This window comes from Peromyscus californicus, unplaced genomic scaffold (assembly GCF_007827085.1).
Source record: "Peromyscus californicus insignis strain IS unplaced genomic scaffold, ASM782708v3 Scaffold_10__1_contigs__length_136768540, whole genome shotgun sequence".
NCBI lineage: Eukaryota > Metazoa > Chordata > Mammalia > Rodentia > Cricetidae > Peromyscus > Peromyscus californicus.
In genome coordinates, this window is record NW_026294391.1 from 78,296,299 (window position 1) to 78,306,070 (window position 9,772).

Genomic DNA, 9,772 nt, shown 5'->3' on the forward strand with positions numbered 1-9,772 from the left:
AAAAAAAAAGATTTCCTAGAACTCAATGAAGATGAATACACAAACTTATGGGACACTATGAAAGTAGAGGAAAGAGGAAAGTTTCTACCTCTGAATGCTTACATAAAGAAGTTGGAGAAATCTCACACTAGTGATTTAGCAGCACACCTGAAAGCTCTAGAACAAAAAGAAACAACCTCACTCAGGAGGAATTGACACCAGGAAATAATCAAATTGAGGGCTGAAATCAATATAATAGAAACAAAGAGAACAATACAAAAAAAATCAATGAAACAGAGAGTTGGTTCTTTGAGAAAATAAACAAGATGGACAAAACTTTATCCAAACTAAACAAAAGGCAGAGAGAGAATACTCAAATTAATAAAATCAGAAATGAAAAGAGAGACATAACAACAGACAATGAGAAAATCCAGAGAAGCATCAGGTCATACTTCAAAAATCTGTACTCCACAAAATTTGAAAAATCTAAAAGAAATGTACAATTCTCAATAGGCACTACATACCAAAATTAAATCAAGACCAGATAAACAACTTAAATAGACCTATAACCTCTAAGGAAATAGAAAGAGTCATTAAAGTCTCCCAATCAAAAAAAAGCCCAGGACCAGATGGTTTCAGCACAGAATTCTACCAGATGTTCAAAGAAGAGCTAAAACCAATACTTGTCAAATTGTTCCACACAAAAGAAACATAAGGAACATTATAAAAATACTTTTATAAGGCTATAGTTACCCTGATAAACCAACTACACAAAGATGCAACAAGGAAAGCATTACAGACCAATCTCCCTCATGAATATTGATGCAAAAATACTCAAAAAAACACTGGCAAGCCTAATCCAAGAATACATAAAAAAAAAATCATCCACCATGACCAAGTAGGCTTCCTCCCAGAGATGCAGGGATGTTTCAACATACAAACAGCTGGCAATGTAATCTATCATATAAACAAACTGAATGAAAAAAAACACACAATTATCTCATTAGATGCTGAAAAAGCCTTTGACAAAATCCAATACCCCTTTATAATAAAGGTCTTAGAAGATCAGGGATACAAAGAACATACCTAAACACAATGAAGACAATATATAGCAAGCCGACAGCCAACATCAAACAAAACAGAGAGAAACTCAAATCAATTCCACTAAAATCAGGAACAAGACAAGGCTGTCCACTCTCCCCATATTTATTCAATATAGTTCTTGAAGTTCTAGTTAGAGCATTAGACAACAAGACGAGATCAAGGGGATACAAATTGGAAAGGAAGAAGTGAGATTTTCACTATTTGCAGATGATATGATAGTATACATAAGTGACCCCAAGAATTCTACCAGTGAACAACTACAGCTGATTAACACCTTCAGTAATATGGCAGGATACAAGATTAACTAAAAAAATGAGTAGTCCTTCTACATACAAATTACAATTGGGCCAAGAAAGAAATCAGAGAAACATCACTCCTTACAATAGACACAAATAATATAAAATACCTTGGGTAACTCTAACCAAACAAGTGAAAGACCTGTATGATGAGAACTTTAAATCTTTAAAGAAGGAAATTGATGAAGATATCAGAAAATGGAAAGATCTTCCATGCTCATGAATAGTTAGGATTAACATAGTGAAAATGGCAATCTTACCAAAAGCAATCTACAGATTCAATGCAATCTCCATCAAAATCTGAACACAATTCTTCACAGACCTCAAAAGAACAATACTCAACATTGTACAGAAAACAAAAAACTCAAGATAGCTAAAACCATCCTGTACAATAAAAGAATTTCCAATGCCATCACCATCCCTCACTTCAAGCTCTACTATAGAACTGTAGTAATCAAAACAGCTTGGTATTTGCATAAAAACAGACACTTGGATCAACTGAATGAAACGGAGGAACCTGACATAAATCCACACACCAATGAACACCTGATTTTTTTTTTTACAAAGAAGCCAAGATTATACAGTAGAAAAAAGAAAGCATCTTCAACAAATGGTGCTGGCATAACTGGATGTCAACATGTAGAAGACTGCAAATAGATCCATACCTATTGCTATACACAAAACTCAAGTCCAAGTAGATCAAAGATCTCAACGTAAATCCAGTTACACTAAACCTGACAGAATAGAAAGTAGGAAGTAGTCTTGAATGCACTGCTACAGGAGACTACTTCCTGAATATAACATGAATAGCACAGACAGAGATCATCAATTAATAAATGGACTTCCTCAAACTGAGAAGCTTCTGTAAGGCAAAGGACATGGTAAATAATGCAAAACAGCAACCTACAGAAGGGGAAAAATCTTCACCAACCCCATATCTTACAGAGGGTTGATATCCAAAATATATAAAGAACTCAAGAACATCAAAATACCAAATAATCCAATTTAAAAATGGGATACAGAGCTAAACAGAATTCTCAACAGAAGAATCTCAAATGGTTGAACGACATTTAAGGAATTGCTCAACATCATCATTATCAGTGAAATGCAAATCAAAAATGATGCTGAGATTCCATCTTACACTTGTCAGAATGGCTAAGATTAAAAACACTGATTACAGCTTACGTTGAAGAGGATGTGGAGCAAAGGGAATACTCCTTCAGTGCTGGTGGGAATGAAAACTTGTACATCCACTCTGGAAATCACTATGGCAGTTCCTCAGAAAATTGGGAATCAATCTCCCTCCAGACCCAGCTACACCAATCTTTGATGGTAATGTCGTTCTGTATGCTGTGAATGTGTGTTGCTCTGATTGGTTGATAAATAAAACACTGATTGGCCAGTATCCAGACAGGAAGTATAGGTGGGGCAAGCAGATGAGGAGAATTCTGGGAAGAGGAAGGCTGTGTCAGGAGTTGCCAGCCAGATACAGAGGAAGCAAGATGGGAAGGCAGAACTGAGAAAAGTTACCAAGCCATGTGTCTAACCATAAATAAGAATTATGGATTAATTTAAGTGTAAGAGCTAGTCAATAATAAGCCTGAGCTAATGGCCAAGCAGCTATAATTAATATAAGCCTCTGTGTGCTTATTTGGGGGATGCTAGTGGGAGAGATTTGTCCCAACTGCTGGCCTCCCAGGACACAGGAAAACTTCTAACTACAAATGGTGTCCAATGGCTCAAGTTTCCACCTGAAACCTAAAACACTTAATAAGCAATTCTAAACAGAGTCAAAAACAGGTTCCTGCTTCATGTTTCATGCAGGCCGCAAGATGCCGCAGCATTCTGGTTTGAAAGCAACATGGCAGATTCCCACCGAGGTACACAGTGGCTTCTCCAAGATGCACAGAACACTGAGTGAGAGATTTAGCTCTTGCTAGCTAGCACAACAAAAACAACGACAAAAGGTTTCTGGGCTACAAGCTGCTTTAATGTAGGCATAGACCCACTGCTTCCAAGAGTTGATGGTACACACGCCCCAAGCTGGAGGTGAATTACCTCTACCATGTTGAAAAGTTGAAATGAGCAGAGTCAGCAGCCAAGGCTTCAGCTTTTCATCCTGGCCACAAATTTTATCAGTTTAAAGTCTCCTCTGGCCAGAAAAGGATTATAGATTCATAATAAGAAAGATTCAAATGAGATGAACCCCAAAGAGTTTACCATGTATGTCAAAATGTATGTAGGCTTGAAAGAGAGAAAAAAAGGAATGCAGACAGTTATATAAAGAAATAAAACATTTTAAAAAATAAAGTCTTTAAAAGAGAAAGTAAAAGTAATATAAAAAATAAGCCACATAAACATGGATATCACAGAGAGTCTTGATTTTGTTGTCTTTAGGATTTTTAACTGCAGAGCAACAGACATTTGATTCTAAAAGCTACTGAGTTAAATCAATATGTATATTTTAAAGGTATCTTGACTTTAAAATTTGGATCTAAGGATATGTTGCTTTGGAAGGGAGGCTCTGCTTTTGTTTCCACAGGAAGCAAGAGGCTGTGAATTTGTTCCAGGTTAAGATAAATCAGGTTTGACCAACCAAGACCCCGTGAAAGGTCTCGAATAACACCATGGCCCAGATCATCCAACATCCAAAATCAACTTCAAAGCAAATGACTCAGAGAATGCAGCCTCATAGACTACTCTAGTCAGGACTTGACCATAATCCTTAAATTTTCTTTGTGTCCCCATAAGAATATAACATCGTTTTTTAGCAGGAAGTAGCCTAGAAAACTGTGCCCACATTCCCCCAAAATGGATTATGGATGTTTGTCTTTGTTTAGGTTGTTGGTTACAAATTGTTATTGGTCATAGTCAATATCGTTCTAAAAGAAGAAAGGGGGATATGATATGGAAATATAGGATATAGCTATAATAGCATAAAAGGGTGGATTGCTGAACCTACTTTTAAAGAGCAAGTTGTTTAAAATGGTTTACATTGGTATAGATTTTAGTTTATTGATACAAATTTAAAGTTAATTTTGTTATATTGTATGTATATTTCTACTCTTGTTTAAGGTCTTCTATGATAATCAAACTTACAGTCATGTTAAGTTTTCTAGGTGTACATAGATATAATTCAATTAAGTAGATAATCTTTAGACAGTTCAAAGACCTACAGAATATGGCATTTAAAATATTTTAAAAACTTAGACTTTCCTGGACAATGAGACACAGACGTGTCTTCTGGCAGCACCAGTTTACTTCAGAGAGGAGGATGGGCATCAAAGACACTCCATATGGAGTTTATCTTCTTCTTGGAAAAATAGCCATTTGGGCAAGAAACTGTTCTTGCCTGGACTGCTTGACAAAATGTTGTTTGGACAGGACATGTAGGACTCATAGAAAGGTGACTTCTGAACTTTTACTGAACTTAACAAGAGGAGATGGTCCTTCAGGTTCCTGTTTCACGGAAGAAACTACCAGACATTCTACAGGACACAGAGAGAAGCGACTGAGAGACTCTAGGCCTGTAGGTTGAAGAATAAATGTCCCAACATTGCAGAATAACTTCGAGTAACTGTCTAAGCAGCCAGCTGTCTCTGTCATTCTAGATTTTTTAAAGTTGCTTACAAAGCACTTCCTGTTTACTTAGGTAATATTATATCTTTCTGGGGTCTTTGATGTAGTTGAAGACTACATAGTTATAATTATAATATTCCTTTGTTATGATGAGATAAAGTAGATATGAAACTTAGACACAAATAAAGGATAGATAGGATATCTTCTTTAATTTTGCCAAATACAAATAGACTAGATATTATAACTATAATTCTTGCTTGATAACTGTTTTGTTATATGTAATTTCACTATGTTGAAGTTAAAATCTTCCTTTTGAATAGAAAGAAAAGGGGAAATAATGGGAATGTTGGTCTATATGCTGTGAATGTGTGTTGCTCTGATTGGTTGATAAATAAAACACTGATTGGCCAGTATCCAGACAGGAAGTATAGGTGGGGCAAGCAGATGAGGAGAATTCTGGGAAGAGGAAGGCTGAGTCAGGAGTTGCTAGCCAGTCACAGAGGAAGCAAGATGGGAAGGCAGAACTGAGAAAAGGTACCAAGCCACATGGCTAAACATAAATAAGAATTATGGGTTAATTTAAGTGTAAGAGCTAGTCAGTAATAAGCCTGGGCTAATGACCAAGCAGCTATAATTAATATAAGCCTCTGTGTGCTTACTTGGGGGACATGAGTAGGAAAGATTTGATCTGACCACCAGCTGGCCAGGACACAGAAAAACTTCCAACTACAAATCTTGGTCATATACCCAAGAGATGCTCAATTATATCACAAGGTCACTTGCTCAACTATGTTCATAGCAGCATTATTCATAATAGCTAGAACCTGGAAACAACCTAGATGCCTCTCAACTGAAGAATGGATAAGGAAAATAAGGTACATTTACACAATGGAGTACTACTCAGCTGTTAAAAAAACAATGACATCATGAAATTTGCAGCCACATGGATGGAACTAGAAAAATCATTCTGAGTGAGGTAACTCAAACCAGAAAGACAATCATGTTATGTATTCACTTGTAAGTAAATATTAGGAGTAAAGTATAGGATAAGCAACCTATAATCCATAGCCCCAGAGAGACTAGATAACAAGAAGAGCTCAAAGAGCAATGAATGGATTTCCCTGGGAATGAGAAATAGAAGAGAAATCCTGGGTAAACTTGGAGTGGGGGAGGGGGTAGATTGATGGATTCTTGAGGGATTGGGTTGGGCATGCTGGATGCAGGAGGGGGGTTGCTGGTGGCATGGAGGAGGAGAGTAACGAAAGAGGTGCCTTGGTTGGGGGAGAATATGGGGGCTAGGGAAAATTCTGGTTCAGGGAAACCCCCCGGAATCCACAAGGATAATCCCAGCTAAGACTCCTAGCAATCACAGAGGTGGTGCTGAACTGTCCATTTACTGTAATCAGATTGGTGATTATTACCCTGTCATCAGAGTTACTGTATCCATTAACTGACAGAAGCAGATATAGAGATCCACAGTCAAGCACTGGGTTGAGCAGTTCTGGGAGTCTTGCTGAAGAATGGAAGAAGTGATAGTATGAGGCAGGGTGTCATGATGGAGGAATCCACAGAAATAGCTGACCTGAGCTGGTGGGAGCACATGGACTCTGGACCAACATTTAGAGAGCCTCCATTGGCCCTACCTAGGCCCTCTGTGTGTTTGTTCCAGTAGTGTAGCTTGTTCTGTTTGTAAGGCTCCTAGCAGTGAGATCAGGACCTGTCCTTGGTTCTTAGCTGGTTTTTGGGAACCTGTTCCCCATGCTGGATTACCTTGCCCAGCCTTGAAGCAAGGTAAGGAGCTCCTGTAAGGGGAGGATCTTGGTCCTGCCTCAACTTGATGTGTCATGCTTTGTTGAAGCCCATGGGAGACCTGCCCTTTTCTGAATGGAGACTGAGGACAGGAAGAGGGAGGAGGCATGGAGGAAAGGACAGAAGGGAAACTGTGATTGGTATGTAAAATAAATGAAAAAGTGTTATTTAAATTAAATAAAACAAATTTTAAAAAAAGAAATGTTCATGTAGAGTGTAATTGCCTTAAAGTATACTTATCACTAATACAATTTTTTTTGGAGTTCTGATTATTGAACTGATGGATTTGTGCATGACAGGCAAGAGCTCTACTACTGAACTACATCCCAGCCCCAAATGATAAGTGAATGTGTGTATTTAAAGGAATAAAATTAAGAACTGAGGACTGAAATCAGGGCTTGTATATACTAAGCAAGTGCTCTACCAACTGATTGTATCATCAATACTGATGTTTGTTTACAATAATAATTTCATCATGTGATTTCCTATATTGAGATATATTGTTTTAACAGCCTACAGACCTTCATATATCTCAAAATCTGTTCATGTTGTGTTCATGTATTAATATAATTTTATTGATAATTTCTTTTCATAAATCTTTTCTGTAAATGGTCTATGATTGGTCATCTGTTCCAGCTTCTTCTCTAAAATTGTAAATGAGTTCTATATTGATCTGGTCTTATTTCTTCTAAAAGTAGGCTACTCTTTTTTGGAGTGAGCAGGTAGTATTTTTCATCTCTGACATCACATATTTTATGATACGGATTTACATTCTTTCTTTCACAAGAATCTCACTATTCGGCTTTCTTTCAATATATATTTAAGTCTTCAGATTTTTTTTTTGCTCTAGGCTTAATTAATTATTCTCCTACAGTTATTATTTTTCTTTAGTGAATTTAAAAATATATTTATTTTATTTTATGTATATGAGTGTTTTGTACCCAGAGGTCAGAAGAAAAGCTTGAAGCCCCAGGACCTGGATCCACATTTTGAGTGCTGTGATCAAAGACAAATCCTCTATAAGAGCAGCAAGTACTCTCAGCTGGTGAGCGATCTTTCAAGTCCACTCTTTATTGAATTTTATTATTTATATCCTTGGTATCATATACCTACTGAGCAATTTATAATTTTTCCATTTCTGTATTATTTAAATCAAAGATGGGAGGATTTAGTTCCTTGTTTTTTCTTGAAGCAGATTCAAGGAAAAAGAGCTAAGAACTAACTAATATTTCTTCTCTGATAAATACTGAAGTAACATTCACAGTTTCTGTGTTTTTCTAAGGTGCCTCACTTTATTGAAAGCCATGAATGCCTTCCAAAAAGTGCTGAATCTAGAATTTCTTTTCTTGTGTTAGTATTCTTTAAAAATGCTTCCCATTTCTTGACCATGACCTGGACCAGTTTATCCAAAAGGAATATGGGGCCCTGTGACTGGAAAAGTACTGTTACTTTAAAAACCTGGATAGGACTAACAGTAGAACATCTTCCACAGATCTTCAGCATAGAGAGAATTGTATGTATTTGAAAGTCAGATCACAAATGTAGCAACTGACTGAGCTGCATTGAATAAATTGTTAGTGCAGTGTAGCAGAAAAAAGACCTAGAACCTGAGTGCTTGGTCTAACACAGGAACATAAATCCATTGTTTCACAAAGAAAAAGAGCAGGGGTTGATTGGAGAGTATCCAGGAATCTGAGATAGAAAGGTAAAACCTAATGTGGAGAACAAGTGGCTTTTGTTGAATATAGTAGAGAAAGATGAAAATTTTTAAGTTAAAATTTAATTTAACATGAAGACAAATATAGGGAAAAATTAGGGTAGTAAATGCTTTCTGCAATTAACAACAAAGCAGCCTTTTATTTCAAATGTCAATGAAATATGTATTCACTTGTCCCCAGGTAGCCAAGGAAGTCAGATGAAAATATTAATTAAGCAACTTTGTTGCTAGAAGTATGTTAAGCACTATTCACAGAAAATTTGTGTTCTTTTTGTCTGGCCATATTATAGTAGATGTAAAACTTGATGATGTTAATCTCTAGCATTTATACTTACTTTGATGCTATTATCCTCATAGTTACTCATCTTGATGAGCAGTTGACTTTCCAGACTTAATCTCTTATCATAGTGAGGTCATAATAACAGTTATAGGTAGGAGAATGTATTTTATTTATAGCCACAGACTGTGTAAATAATACCAAATAAATTCTAAAAACAATGAATTTATTTTTTCACTGCATTGTTTTTAATGTTGGAAGAAATGATGGTTAGATAGTAATCAGAAAACATTTTCTTCAAATATTTTACATAGTATTTAACATATGACTAATGTGTTATTTTCAGAAGGAACAAATATTTATCTATTTTACAATATAATGAAGATAAAATATCTAATTAAGTAAAACACCAATGAATCAGGTATGAGCCTAGGCTGATAATATTCCTCATAAAATTTTTAGACTTAGTTTTGTTTTTGTTCCTTAGAAACTGCCTGTTTATTCTACTTCGGGATGTTTAGATAAATAACATATGGAAAAATACACTTTGGAAAAGTATTTTTATATAGGTTCCTTTCATTCCTTATAAACAAATAACAACATTGGTACTGAATATGTTAAGGTAACTATATTAAGTTATATTTCTATACTGTATGAATAATTTTTGACTTGTGCCATCTTCTGTACATGTCATTTACTTTTTACACTTAAAGAAAAAGTATTTTTAGATATTTTGTGCAGAAATATGCGCTAATTACAACTTTCTCATATGGCTGCTACATATTTCTATTAGGAATATCTTTATCTATAGTTATGAAGCAAAAGACTACATTGACTTTTGCCTTCCATTTTCCAATAAATTATTGAGTACTGTGCTTTTATGAATCATTCCTTATTATTTTACGTGGCTCTATTCAATGATAAGCTATTGATGGAGTGCCAGAAACATGCTAGAAATTGAAAATGACATATATTTTCCACCTTGGAAGAATTTATGTTTTGTTGTAGGAG